General features: G+C 47.0%; 1 pseudogene; it reads right to left on the bottom strand.

Annotated features, from left to right (window-relative positions):
• Positions 1-3,936: 3,936 nt before the first annotated feature.
• LOC124680257 lies at positions 3,937-13,823 on the bottom strand (annotated as a pseudogene).
• Positions 13,824-14,331: the final 508 nt, after the last annotated feature.

Raw genomic sequence — 14,331 nt, 5'->3', positions numbered from 1 at the left:
CTCGCGCTTGCCGATCAACGCCTGGCTGGTCCACGATCGTTGTGCTGCTCGGCATGCTGCCTCGGCGGGCTAGCTACTGTTGTGCATGTATCTCGGTGCCCCTAATTGTTATGCTGTTGTGCGCGTTAACGCTGTGGTTTAGCTATTGTGCTGTTCACCTAGGAGAGAGAGTACGCAATTCAAATGGCTGGGTTGACCCACGCTGGCCGGTGTGCTCCGGCGGCGGCGCAAGTTTTGGGTCTCGCGTCAGATCGAGCTGAAGGTGGGGGATGAAGGAGAGAATATGACCTTTTGCCGGACATGATGGACGAGTAGAGATTTTTTATGCAAAATTAACACTACGGAGGGGCTGATAAGTGGGCTCCTTGAGTGCCACATCGACAAATACGTGGTCTTCTCAGCACCAGTGACCGTACATGAACCTTTGCACGTATTTAGTTACCGTAATTTGGTATTTCTTAAGTACAATGACCAATCTGGATCTGGCCAACAAGTTCAAGTATTAACCATGTATTTTACTCGTAGTTCTGGATAGAGTCTCGCTCATAACCTACTATTTCTCTTGCCGAATACAAATATGTTTCAAGTCTTCTGTGTATGAGGGAGATTGTTAAGGGGGCAGAATACCAATCATGCCAAAACTTTAAGTAATATATAAGTTTTTTTTTTAGCTTAAATAGATATCTTTAAGAATTTTTCTACGGTAGGGGGCCATTGCCCCCTCCCCGTCCTAAGAAAACTTCGGCAATGTGAACAAGGAGACCTTCGTGTTGTTTCACCCTAGGGCCCCGGAAATCTATGGATCGGCCCTACCTCCATCTTCCTCCCCTCCGTAACGGCGACCTGCGAACGATGGCTGAGCTAGGAGGGGAGGCGCAGCTGCTACCTATGATACTCGGCTCCTCTTCGATATAGTAGATGGTGCAGCCGATCTGGTGCGAAGGTGATAACTGAGCCACTATTTCTATTCAGGTTTTCTTGAGATTCAGGTCAATGGTCCCCACGATAAAAAAAGGGAATCTACAGCTGTCATGTGTAGAAAAATAGAAGTGCTCTTCACAATACTATATTACTATTCAAACAAATTTGGAAGAATAAATCACGACATATCGCAAGACTACATGAAAGTGTTCGGACTACATGCCCAAGTAATAAAGAACTTTATAGATGCAGTTTAAGAAATAATTTTTTAAATATTAAATATTAGACTAATTTTGAAGAGCTCGTCGAAAAGTAGTTGAATATGAAAATAAAAAATCATTTGCATTTGTTTTACGTGAAAGTTGTGCTAATTTTTGTGCATTTAGAGAAAAGAATCTTGTAAAGTGGATAGTCAAATATGTGGGACCCACGAATGGACATCTATGTGCCATGCAAGGGCCCAGATTCAACTCTGCCCCATATGAGTATATTAGCGCCCCGAGTACATCCTGCTATTTATATAGGGAACGTTCTGTGCAGTCTGCGCCAGTAACCGTTCACATCAATCGCTCCAGCTGCATAAACTAATGGCCGACACGATCAGCCGGCTTGATAGCCGTACCATGTTGTGTACTCGCTCCATCCATAAATAAATATATATGCGGATTTTTCAAGATGAATTATGAAGTGGAGTGAAAAATACATTGAGAACATGCATCTCTTCTCTTTAATTCTTTCACCTCCAATGGACAGGGTGTTTCTACACCCGGGTGCATATGCACCCTTTATTTGAAATGCATATTAAACATATTTTCAAATGTTAAAAAAATAAAAACAAAAATGCCTCGTGTATACCTTGACATGTTACATGTTCACAAAGTTGCTTCAGCAAAAACCGATATGTTTTGTGCCCTGTACTAAAAAGACAAATTTTTGGTGTTAAAATAGTCTATTTCTCGAGGCATTATTTGTCTTTTTTACACATGGTACAAAAATTGTTGGTTTTACGTGAAACTTTATGTGTACACATAGAACATGTCCCTCTACATGCTAAATTTTTTTCCTAAATTTTTTTACTTTTTGAAATATGTTTTATACATACCAGGTGCATATGCACCCATGATCAGTTTTGGTTTTCCGACCTCCAATGAGCTAAATACATGTAGAAAACAAGAAGAACATGTGGTCAATATTATTGGGTTTAATTTTCGTACGATGAGAGAGAAGAAATTAAACTGCATTGGAAAGATAGGAGTACACTCTTTTGTGGATAAAATTTAGAGCTAGATGTACACTTATTTGAGGACGGAGAGAGTATCGTTCGACGCGGAACGTCTAGCTCCATCAGCATGACTGTGCAGGACGTCGCTTTCGCATGCTAATAAATTGGAGATGTCGTTTTTCATCTGCACTTTGAGCCAGTTTGGTAGGCTGGGCCGACTTTTTGCATCACTGCGCCAACGAGATGGGAGCCTCTGTGCGTTGAGAACGAGCCATGGACTAGAAAACGTCACTCATTTGGCAGCCTGTGCAGAATTTTTTGGCCCAACAGAAACGAAAGGTTCAGCCTGTTTGGTTTCATACGAGCCTAGCTTTAGCCACATCACTTATTCACATGGTGACCTTATCTCTTACCTCCTCACCTATCACAAAGCTTGACGCCATTGTCACGAAGCCAGGCACCACGCCGGTGCGCGGAAAGACCACCATGCCACTCTCGCCGACGATGGCCAAGGCGGCGTGCGCAAGACTGGGTTGAATATGATAGGCCGAAGCTTTCGGTGTAGCACAACAAGAACGTCGCCACCATGACATCGCCACTGCCTAGACCTACACGGTTACCGCCATGGATTACTGCCTATCACATACCATAACCATCACCACCATGACACCGCTAGTCACGCCCGCCATAGGCATCACCACGTCGACAAACAACATCATGACACCGCCTTTCACGCCCGTCAGAAGCATTACAATGTCGCCGACAACATCGCCGAATACCACCATCACACCTCCGGTCACAGACATCACCACGTTGCCGAACACAAAGACGAACACCGCGATGACACCGTCGTTCATGCCCGTCACAAGCATCACCATATCGCCGAGCACGAAGCTGAATACAACCCTAACACTGCCGGTCACGCCGGTCATAAGCATCACCACATCGTCAACCACGAAGATGAACATCACCATGCCGCCGCCACCATAGATTGTCACCTCTCACTTGTCATCTATCATCGTCACATCGCCGTTCATGAAGATGGCAAGCGAGAAGTTGAGCAAGAGTACTCCAAACCTTACTCACACATACGTACACATTACAGTATACTTGTGAGACATTTATCTATCAGTGTATGTATACCGAAACAAAACCATGTTAACATAAAAGTCATGCGGAATGGTGAGGTGAACCTACTCCTCAAAGGAAATTTGAAATGATTGAGCGTATGCAACGAATTTGGCAAAATTCGCTTAAAACTTCATACACGGAATTGACAATTTACGACCGACGAAATTCAAAACTGATTGTGGGAATTGATTCGTCTCATCGACACACATATTTTTCGTGTACATCTTATTTTGATTCGGACTATGTTTGTGTTGATTTAAGTAGAGGGTGTGTAGAGAGTAAGCTTAATGAGGATCACATGCATCAGTTGCATCGCTGGAGCCAATGAGACCCGAGAACGGAAAATGCCCGCTAGAAACGCCCGAACTGAGCATTCCTCCAGATGCAGGCAAAACACTACTTTGAGAACCGTGCGATGCAACATAGCGAGTCGGTCCAGGCATCCAAACGAACCATTTTGTTTCTCCACCCATGCAAAAAAAAGCCTTCACAGGTTACCAAATGCGTCCTTTGTATACGCTACTTTTCAATGGATAAAAGCGAGGCTTTCTCACATGTGTGGATCAATCTCATGCTTGACAAACAATGCAGGTCACATTCGAGTGTATGCAAGCTGCACCGGCGCAGACTGCATATATAGGACAGACGTGGCTACACAGTGCCTAGGCACTGTATGTATAGTCTTTCACAGTGGTCCTCCTGAAAATAGAAAGAAAACACAGTCTGTCATACGGAAAAGTCCGGTTTGAACATGGGTGCATGTGAACCCTAGTTGGAAATGCATTTTCCAAATGTTAAAAAATTCTGAAATAAAAATATCCGGGTACGTACGCATGTTTCATGTATGCGTAGAAAGTTTTCGCGGAGAAACCACTGTTTTATTTCAGAATCTAAAAAGACAAAATACGTCATATATATACTGCTATATAGCCCTGCAAAATTTCACTTTTTTGCTGAGACAAAATAAAAAAAAAAATCATCACGAAACTCATGTCCAGGGCACATATTTGAGATCATCTGGGAAATCATTTTGTGTTTCGATTTTTAAAACATGTTTTGACATCACAAACGGAACTTTTCAAAAAGTGGGTTCACATGCCCCCATGTTCTATATATGCAATTTGACTTTGTATTTCCTTCCAGCTCAGACAGGTAGAATTCACATTTCATGAATATATATCCTCATCATATAGTTTTCCAAGTGGAGTGTAAATCAATTTTCTCTGGTGCATCCTGTATCATTTCGTGGTTTTGCCACCAATTATTTGTTGTCGAGTGTTGGGTCTCCCAAATAACTTTGGTGCGTCATGACTCTTCAAACCAAAGTTGATGGGTTGAATTTCAAATCCTGGCTTGTGCTCTCGTAGACTCCCAAAGTTAAAACAGTTGAAACACCCAAAAAGATATCGTTGTATCGTTTAATCTCAGCCATCCTACCCCTAATCCCGAATATGTATCGTAGGTCCAATAGTGTACGTATATTGGCCCTTTTGAGACAATTATACGTTCAAGAAGGCTATTCTAATTGATCAATAAAAATACAATTCAATAGAATTCATTTCTTGTTTTTCTTTAGATTTAGATTAGTTATTTTTTTGAAAAGTAAAGAAGGGTGGAGTAAACCTGTTTTTATTCATCCTTAAATTATTTTCAGCATTACTCAATTCCATACTTGGAAGGTTCGTGATTTACTGCTAAAATCCATTGTATAGTATCACGTTTCCAGTACAGCACATAAACTTACATACGGTTCACAATGTAGGATGTTCTGTAACAACTAACACGTGACATATTCTGACATATTATGTATCTGCATCATAATGGCAGCATGTGGATGTACAAATACATGTTTCTGCTACGTGGCTCCTCCTACCTAGGCTGGAGGTCAGAGATTGTCATGTCATAGGGGTAGGGTGTGCGTGTGTGCGTTCATAGGGGTGAGTGTGTACGCGTATATACGAGCGTCTTTGATTGTACTGTGTTTCGCAAAAAAAAAAAAAAAAAAAAAAAAAACTGGCCGCTCGTCGTTGCACCCCGGATGCTCGGATAATTGGACGTCAGGCTCCCTTCAGCCAAGGTAACACCAGGCTGACTGAAGCAGAAGGCTGGCCTGGACGGAGTCCGCATTGCCGCAGACGAGGAGTGGGTGTCGAGCATGAGAACAACCTCCGACGCGTCCGGCCTAGCGCTCGGGTTCTCCTGGACGCAGGGCCGAGCCGGCAAAATTCGGGGCCCTGTGCGAAACTCAAAATAGGGCCCCTATCTTATAAAAAAATTAAACTATTTAACAAATATAATGTATATGTCTTAATATCTTATATGAAAATTGGATATATATTCAGAATAATATCTATTCAACTTCAGGTTGCATAATGTTTATTTGAAAACTCATCATTCTTTTAGGGTTCTTTAGAGTAAAATCTTTAATGATATCCTCGTAATCAGCCTTGTCCAACACATCACTCTCAAGTGATGTTGTCGTTAAATCATTGGGTCTTCAATGATGTCATCTTAATCAATATCATCTTCCTCTACCTCAGTATTATTTTCTATCTCTGCCTAGCCATCTACACCATCATTTCAAGGAATAAAATCCAGTGCGAAGTGTAGCACGACCAAGTGACTAATTGTTGGAAGACACTTTGTTTCTTTTTATAATAAACTTCTCCATGGCCTATTTTTGCGATTGAGTTAGAGCACCAGAATCGCGCCCCATTTCTCTTGCGCTTTTTGGCACCGGAATCGCGCCCCATTGGTTCTAAAACACTACATACAAGAATTAAAATAATAAATTAAAAGATCATCCATATATCACAACGTTGTTGATCGGCGATCATTATAGAATGCGGAAAATGAGAAAATTTGAATTACCTCGTCTAGTCGTCGGACATATGTACGGCTTAGGCTGTTCGTCAGTGTCGTCGCGGCGTCGCTGGGGTCAAGGAGACGTCGCTCGCTCGTCGCTGGCTTCATAGATGAATCACTGCCTAGATGGATCGATCAAAACAGGTGAGGGCTGAGGAGGCGAACAGGCGAACCTCCGTGTCACTCCGTGAGGCGAGGTCGCGAGGACGGTTCGATTCCTGGTATTCATGAAGAGTATGTGGCTGCGCGACTGTGCGTCCAGGCTCCAGCTAGCGTTCCAACTTTCAATACGGCAAGGCCCAGGTAAGTTTCATTCTTATTCATATTTTTTCTATATATAAATATGTATAGGCGTATAGAGAAATCTGGGGCCCCTAAAATCTTGGGGCCCTGTGCAGCTCGCACCTATGGCACATGTGGCCGCCCGGGCCTGCCTGGACGCACAGCAGTCCGATCTGCACATAGATGACCGACTCGCTCTCCGGGTAACGTCCGTCCAGCGAAGGATCCATCACCTCCTCGATCGAGCCTGCGCTCCACTTCTCCCATACCTGCAAAAGCATATCTTACAACAAGCTAAGCAGCTTTCTCGACAAATGACGGAAGGAGCGTAATTTTATGTGTATGTGCGTGGATCTTACGTTACTGAGCAGAGATCTAGAGGCCGCGTCTTCGAGTGACCTGTTGTTCCGCCTCCCAGTCATGATCTCTAGGACTATGACGCCGAAGCTGTACATGTCTGACTTAGCAGAGACTTGCCCACAGTACGCGTACTCAGGGGACATGTATCCACTGCATGAATTCACATAATAAATCCTTGGGGTCATTTTCTAAAAACAAAGAGTGAATTTCACTTTACCTTGTAGTTTTTTTCGATAAAATGAATATATTAATATTAAGAGAGATGCGAATTACACTTAGCCTCTGCTACAACGCAATAACCTAATGAGAGTACGGATGCACACATCTAAAGAAAGAATAAGAAAATAAGAAAATAAAATCCCGCTACAGTATTCCAGCTCTAGCAGCAACAATACAACCACCACCAAGACAACACCTAAACTTCAGACTCTCCAAAACCGACGCCTTCAGGAAGGGAATAGTGCACAACCACCGTCGTCGCTCGGTCAAAGATTTTACGGTTTCACCCTGAAAATAGTCCCCGCTCTAAAAATAATGCCTTCAACAAGGTCATTTCCAAGCACAGCCAATTAATGCCAGACCTTAGATTTTCATCCTGAAAGGTAAAAATTTGAAATTCACCTGTGTTGCCGTTCCCACTTACATACTGCTGATGTGAAACCCAAAACACCAAGTCCTCAACAACACAGAGACTAGAACCTCCATTGCTAGTCCTCCAATCCGGCATCCATGATATTCTCAGTCTCTAACTTCACCATGGACGAAAATGTCACCTAATGACAAGAAAGAACGGAGCTTCGCGCCGCTTCCTCAGAATCAAACGGTCGGAATGAAAGCATGGTGTCATGGCCGAATATCACCTGATCTAGCAAACTCCAGGCATAAAATGCACTGTTACATTCACCGGTGGAGCCTTCCGAAACTCACCACGCGGCCAGATCAAGAAGGACCGGCCTCGGGAAGGTCTCCATCTTCGCACAAGAGGAACCCTAGGACAACCACCTTTATTAGGCAGATCGGCAGGCCCCCCACATCGCCGCCAGCCGGTCGACCCCCTCCGGCGGAAGAGGTGGCAATCCTAAGCACGAACCACGCACATTTATGACCCATATTACCCTATTTAGTCGAACTTATACCAGAGTATCCCATGTAGGAGATTTTAAATTACCGTTTAGCTTCAATTTAGCATTTTTCTTGTGATTCTTGGATAGGATAGGCACGATACGATCGGAGCAACAAAATATGTAAATATTGGAAGGCATCATGGATGATTATATTCAAACTTCTTTAATCATACGTCACATTCCTCACTACCGTCTTGATACTTTTGGATACTGATTATCACCTAACACCTTTCCCAAGGGTCCAAAGCTTTTAAAATGGGTAATCTACATGAATTTTCCGTTGGCACGGTAATTAGTGTCACAAATGCATAACTAGAGTGTAAATGTGAAATTCACTAAAAGAACACTTGGGGCCCATTTTTACTAGAAGAACCATTCACGCGCAAACATTTTCTTGCCAACATGCACTGCATTTGCATTTTCCAGAGAAAGTAATAAGTACATAAGCGAAGACTTACAGCGTACGCGAATTTTTTTTTAATAGTACAAAATTATTATTTATTTTCAAGAGTAGCATGCGTTTTCAAAAAATTTCAATTTTGTGACTCAATCGGTCAGCTGCAGGCCGATCAGTCGGCTAGAGGCCGATCGGTCGCATACTAGCCGATCGGTCAGCTAGTGGCCGATAGGGTAGCTATCGTGCTAATCAGCCGGGGCATGTCATCCACTCGTCCATGCAGGTGCTAATTAGCCGGGGCATGCATGCACTAGCACGGTGCATGTGTGCTAATTAGAGCATCTCCACCGGTGGCCTTAAATAGACGTCGGTAGTGGCGCCGGCACTATCGTATGGGGGGCCGTCTGTGCCTCGGCCTCCTTCTCCCACTATTTCTTCTTCGCCGATCGAAATGGTGGCGAGGCGTTCTCCTCCTTGACGAGGGAGCGGCGGCCGACCCCGTTGTCCGACGAGCCGGAGCAGAGGACGTGCGCCTCGCCTCATCGCGGACGACGACGCCTCCGGAAGGAGGCGCGGCCGAGCACGTGCGCGCGACGGCAGTCGACGATCTAGTGCGTGAGCTTCCAGACGCCGCGGTCCTCTCCGGCGGGTTGGCGCCGGCGCCATGCAGGCTGCCTGCGGGAAGTACACCGGCTCCCGATGCCCGCGAACGCGCGGACGGAAGCCGTACTGGCGGAATGTGTCGTCGATGGAGCGGCCGTACCACCAGGCACGGCGGCCGACGTTGTTGAAGCGGCCGCCCGAGAGGTTGTCCGTCCGCGCGACCTCGACCGCCCGCTCGTATTCGAAGCGCCCTGCCCAGGACGGGCTTTCGAGGGCGTTCTCCCGCAGGTTCCTCACCTCCGGCGCCATCTCGGCCCGCCATTCCCTGGCGAGGGCCCGCGTCTGTGGTCCTGGCGGTGGCGCGCCGGTGGGGTTTTAACGGAGGTGGCGGATGCGCATTGAAGGCGCGTTGGTAAGTTAGGTGGACGCCGCGTGGCCAATCGCCATCCTCGCCGTTTGGGTTTCCGCGCGGGAGGCCATTAACGCCGATGAACAACCTCCCTGCGTCGTTTTCAATGCAAACCGCCGCGTTCTCTCGCTGACAAGGTGCCCCCACCCGCGAAAATCGTCGTTCCGCGAGGCGCCAGCGCGCCTGGTTCGCGCCCTTGGTGATGGGGCCGGCACGGGGTTGCCGGCGATTCTATTGGGCTCGAAAATTGGCTGGCGCCGTTTGGGGCGTGCCGGTGCGAATCCATTTTCGCTCCCGGCCTTCAAATCGCTATCAGGGCCGCTATCGGAGGCGCCGATGGAGATGCATATGCTCTTAGGGAATCTCCAGCGGCGCAACGCAAACGGACGCTGAGCGACCGTTTGCGTCCGCCGTGACCGAAAATGCGTCTGGCACCACCTCCAGCGGCGCGATGCAAAGTGATGGGGGAGGCGGGCGGACCAGTTGGCGGCGGAGGACGCCGTGTTGGCGGCGGCGATGATGGAGGCGCCAACAGATGTGGAGGAGGAGGCACCAATGGAGGAGGAGGAGGACGAGGCGGAGGAGACCGAGGTGGAGGACGACGACGACGACGAGTTCGAGTGGTCCGACGACGACGGGCCGCACCCGGACGAGACGGCCGATCAGCAACGCGCGCTCGTCGAGTCCTTCGAGTCGGAGAAGAAGCTCCAGGACGACACCCGTGCCCGCGAAGAGGCGCAGATTCGTCGCGCCGTCGAGCTCTCCCTCCAGGCGGCCCAGCAGGGGAGGGCGGAGGAGAACGCGCGGCGGGAGCGGCACCGTCTGGCCACCGCCGAACGCAAGGAGAGGAGGCGCGCGCAGGAGGAGCTGCGGCGTAGGGGAGGCGACGACGGGGCGGGGCCGTCGAACGCACCGCCGAGCGGTCAGTAGTGTAGGTTTAGATGAAATCTAATCTTTTTCATTCAAACTTTGTAATATATAATCAAAATTGAATGAAAACCTTTATTTTCGTGCACCAATATTCATTTGGGACGGCGTTTGGGGGACGCGGCTGGGGAGCGACGTCCCCCAAAGGCGGCACGAACAAAACACGTCCCGCAAACGCTTAATCCGGCGCGATTTGGGGACGCTTTGGGGGACCCGACTGGAGATGCTCTAATGAAAAGTATAGATTTAGCACTACAACACTCCAGCCATTAATGCTCTACATGCATAACAAAGAACCTTGTCAAGCCCGTGAAAGCAGGCAGCATGCAGCTGGTCGGCAGCTAGCTGACCGATCGGCCTGCTGTTAGCTGATCGTTCTACTGCTGGCCAATCGTCCTAGAGCTAGCCAATTTCTGACACAACGCAGAGGACCTGCCCGGCCGACAGCCTAAATGGTTTTTGGTGGGCCGATCGGTCGACTGGAAACCGACCGAGTCACATATCTGAAAATGATTCAGAATGTGTGACATTTCTAAAAATTATAAAATAATTCGTATTATTTTAAAAAAATCCGCCCACATGTGGCATGGCGTCGTCTTCCCCTCCAATTCAAGTATCCAACCTACCCTGTCCCCCCACCGCACCTGGTTTTCCATATGGCTAACTAGATATCCACAGAGAACAGAAATGTAGATTGCTAAAAGAAAGACGCAAACGGCGGTCACCCGGATCGCATGCTGCTCCAAGTGTTTTCTTCTTCACTTTTTTTTAAATAATACAATTTTTTTATTTAATTCTAGGAATAGCGCGCGATTTCAAAAAAGTGCAAAAGTGTGATCTGGTCGGTTAGCTAATGACCGATCGGTCAGTAGCAGGCCGATTCCCAGTCGGCTGCTGCGTCACTGTCACGTCAGAATTAGTTGGTCGATAGCTGACCAATTGGCCAGCTACAAACCAATTGGTCAGCTACCGACCGATCGGCCAGCTACTATCCGACCAGTGTATGGGTTTAGTTTAGGTTTATTACGAGTGATATCTCCTAGCACTTCTCCCCCATTATTTTCCTGCCACCGCTTTCCCGCCATATCTTCTCCCTCTCCTGCTCACACCGCAGTGTTTCCCTCCCGCCCTTGCCGCCACCCTTCCAGCCACTTCTTCCAGCCATCCTTCCCGCCACTCCTTCCCGCCACCATCTCCCGCCAAATTTATCCCGCCACCATCTCCCGCTATATTTTCCGCCACGCTCTCGGATTTTTCCCTATAAAAGCAGGCATCGACACTCATCGCTGCACAAGTGCTTCTATCCTCTCTTTTTTCTGTTGGCTCACCCTTAGCCATCATGAGTGTGTCGTTCTCTGACCAGGAGTTTAGGCCGGTGAAGGCGAAGGCTGCAAGTTTGCCCCCGAGTGTGACTGCGGAGCAGTGTTGGTGCGGCCGTCTTGCTAATGTTAAGCAAGTGGAGGATTTCTCCGATTGGTTCGGCATGAAATTTTTCATGTGTGCGAGCTATGAGCATGATCCACCCCGTAGTTCAGCTTCGTCGTCCACCAGGCCGCCGGTATGTTTCGATATAATTTTATGTAGGCATAAATTTATTTATGAATGTGATTTAATGTTATTGTTTGTGTTGTAGACTCCCCCGCCCCTATGCAAATGGTTTCACTGGATAGACACGGAGCAGCCGGATTGGGCGCGCCAGGAGATTGAGAAGAAACACCGGCGTGCGTGGGCAACGTTCTTTGAGGAGGAGCGCCATTTTTTCCTGCCCAATTTTCCCGCCATTTATTCCCGCCCAAATCTCCCGCCACTTTTTCCCGCCCAATTTTTCCTGCTCACATCTTCCCGCCGAAAGTCATCCCTTCTAGCCTATAAAAACCTTGCTCTGTAAGGTGGGTAGGAAATTTGAGACTTGGTCCTATGGATATCCAGTCAAGAAGATGCCTACTCGTAGCCCACGGAAAATAAGGTGTGAGCTTATCAGGTTGATTGATAAGTGGAAGTCACTAACATGAAAGAATGAAGGAGATAGGGAAAGGGATTTGAAATATCCAGAACGGTGGGCGGCTGAGAGTGAGGACGACGATGATATCTTTGAGCCTAGCAGCAAGACAAAGAGAGCTGCATCGTCAAAGGGCAAGAGTGCCAACTCCTCGAAGGGCAAGAATGCTGCACCGCCGGTCGTTCCATACTTATTACAAATTCATTGTTCACTACATAAATTACAGTAACATAGTTTCACATTTGAAATTGCAAAGTAGTTCCATACTTATTACAAATTCATTGTTCACTACATAAATTACAATAACATAGTTTCACATTTGAAATTGCAAAGTAGTTCCATACTTATTACAAATTTATTGTTCACTACATAAATTACAAATAAGTTCCGAAGTAGCGCCTCGCCGCCTAGTTTCTTCCCCTCCCGCGACGTCCCCTTGTGCCTCGCTGCCCCCTTCCTGCTGGGCCAGTGTCGAAGGTTGGACAATTAGTGTCCCAATGACCAAATTGATTGCATAGAAAACATTGTCTCGTTGGCCCTCCAGCTTCAGATTCATCCATATCATTCCGAATGCGCTGCGATGGCGGGAAGAAGTGGCGGGAAGGATGGCGGCAAGGGCGGGAGGGAAACACGGCGGTGTGAACGGGAGAGGGAGAAGATATGACGGGAAAGCGGTGGCGGGAAAATAATGGGGGAGAAGTGCCAGGAGATATCACTCGTAATAAACCTAAATTAATCCATGCACTGGTCGGATAGTAGCTGGCCGATCAGTTGGTAGCTGGCCAATTGGTCTGTAGCTGACCAATTGGTCAGCTATCGACCAACTAGTTCTCTGCCCAAACAGAGGCACATCAGCCACTGGGAATCGGCCTGCTACTGACCGATCGGTCATTAGCTAACCGACCAGATCACACTTTTGCACTTTTTTAAAATCGCACGCTATTCCTAGAATTAAATAAAAAAATCGTATTATTTAAAAAAAAATCGCTACAGCGTACCAACAGGCCGTCGTGTTATATCGATCGATTGATCTCCGCCGAAAGCCCTAGACAGACCAAAGTCCGAGATCTTGGGGCTCATATCAAGGTCCAGTAAAACATTGCTTGGCTTCAGGTCTCGGTGTATGATTTTTAGACGAAACTCCTCATGGAGATACAGCAGACCTCGAGCGATCCCGGAGATGATCTTCCTTCTCTTCATCCAGTCCAGCTGCCATGCCATCTCAGGATGTGCTACACACATGCACCGCTGGAACTTAACACCAGAATATACTATATGCAGACTTGTATTACATAGCTAATCCTACATGTACTAATTAAACTTTGTAGCGAAATGAGTTGGGAGAATTACCGAAAAGAGCCGTGTCTAGGCTCCCATTAGGCATATATTCGTACACCCAGCAGTTTCTCTTGCAAGCAGACGCCGAGAAGCTGCACCAGATTCTTGTGCTTGAGTCTGTTAGCTACCACTAGCTCATTTTTCAACTCGTTGAAACCTTGAGCCGAGTTCGCTGAGAGCCTTTTCACGGCTATTTCCATTCCGTCCTCCAATTTGCCCTTGGATTCATCACAGAGGAAAGCACATTAATCACAATTTTTTTCTGATTCAGAGCCTTCTCTTATTCAATCATGAAGTTGTCTCCCAAACTTCCAGTTCTTGTTATATACGTAAGAGCCATATGTTAGTGCCTAACGACACAATTTTTTGGTTTCCGACGGAGCAACTTTGGTACCTCACGGTGCAACTTTGGACCCCGACAGAGCAACGTTGGTACCTAATAGCACAATTTTGGTTTTCGATAGAGCAACTTTGGTACCTAAGGGCTAACGACACAATTTTGGTTTCCGACATAGTAACTTTGGTGCCTTACGGAGCAACTTTGGTGCCCGATGTGCAACTTTGGTGCCCGCCGGAGCAATTCCGATACCCAAAGGAGAAACTTCGGTGTATAACGATGCAATTATGGTGCCTGACAGCCGTCAGAACAACTTCGGTGCCTGGCATCGCAACCATGATGCCCGGATGAATTTTGGTGCCTCTCTAAACAAATTTTGTGCTTAACGGCGCAATTTTTGGTACCCTGTAGAGCAA

This window comes from Lolium rigidum, unplaced genomic scaffold, assembly GCF_022539505.1.
Source record: "Lolium rigidum isolate FL_2022 unplaced genomic scaffold, APGP_CSIRO_Lrig_0.1 contig_10888_1, whole genome shotgun sequence".
Classification (NCBI taxonomy): domain Eukaryota; kingdom Viridiplantae; phylum Streptophyta; class Magnoliopsida; order Poales; family Poaceae; genus Lolium; species Lolium rigidum.
The sequence above is the reverse complement of the archived record's forward strand: the minus strand, read 5'-3'. Positions and strand labels throughout refer to the sequence as shown.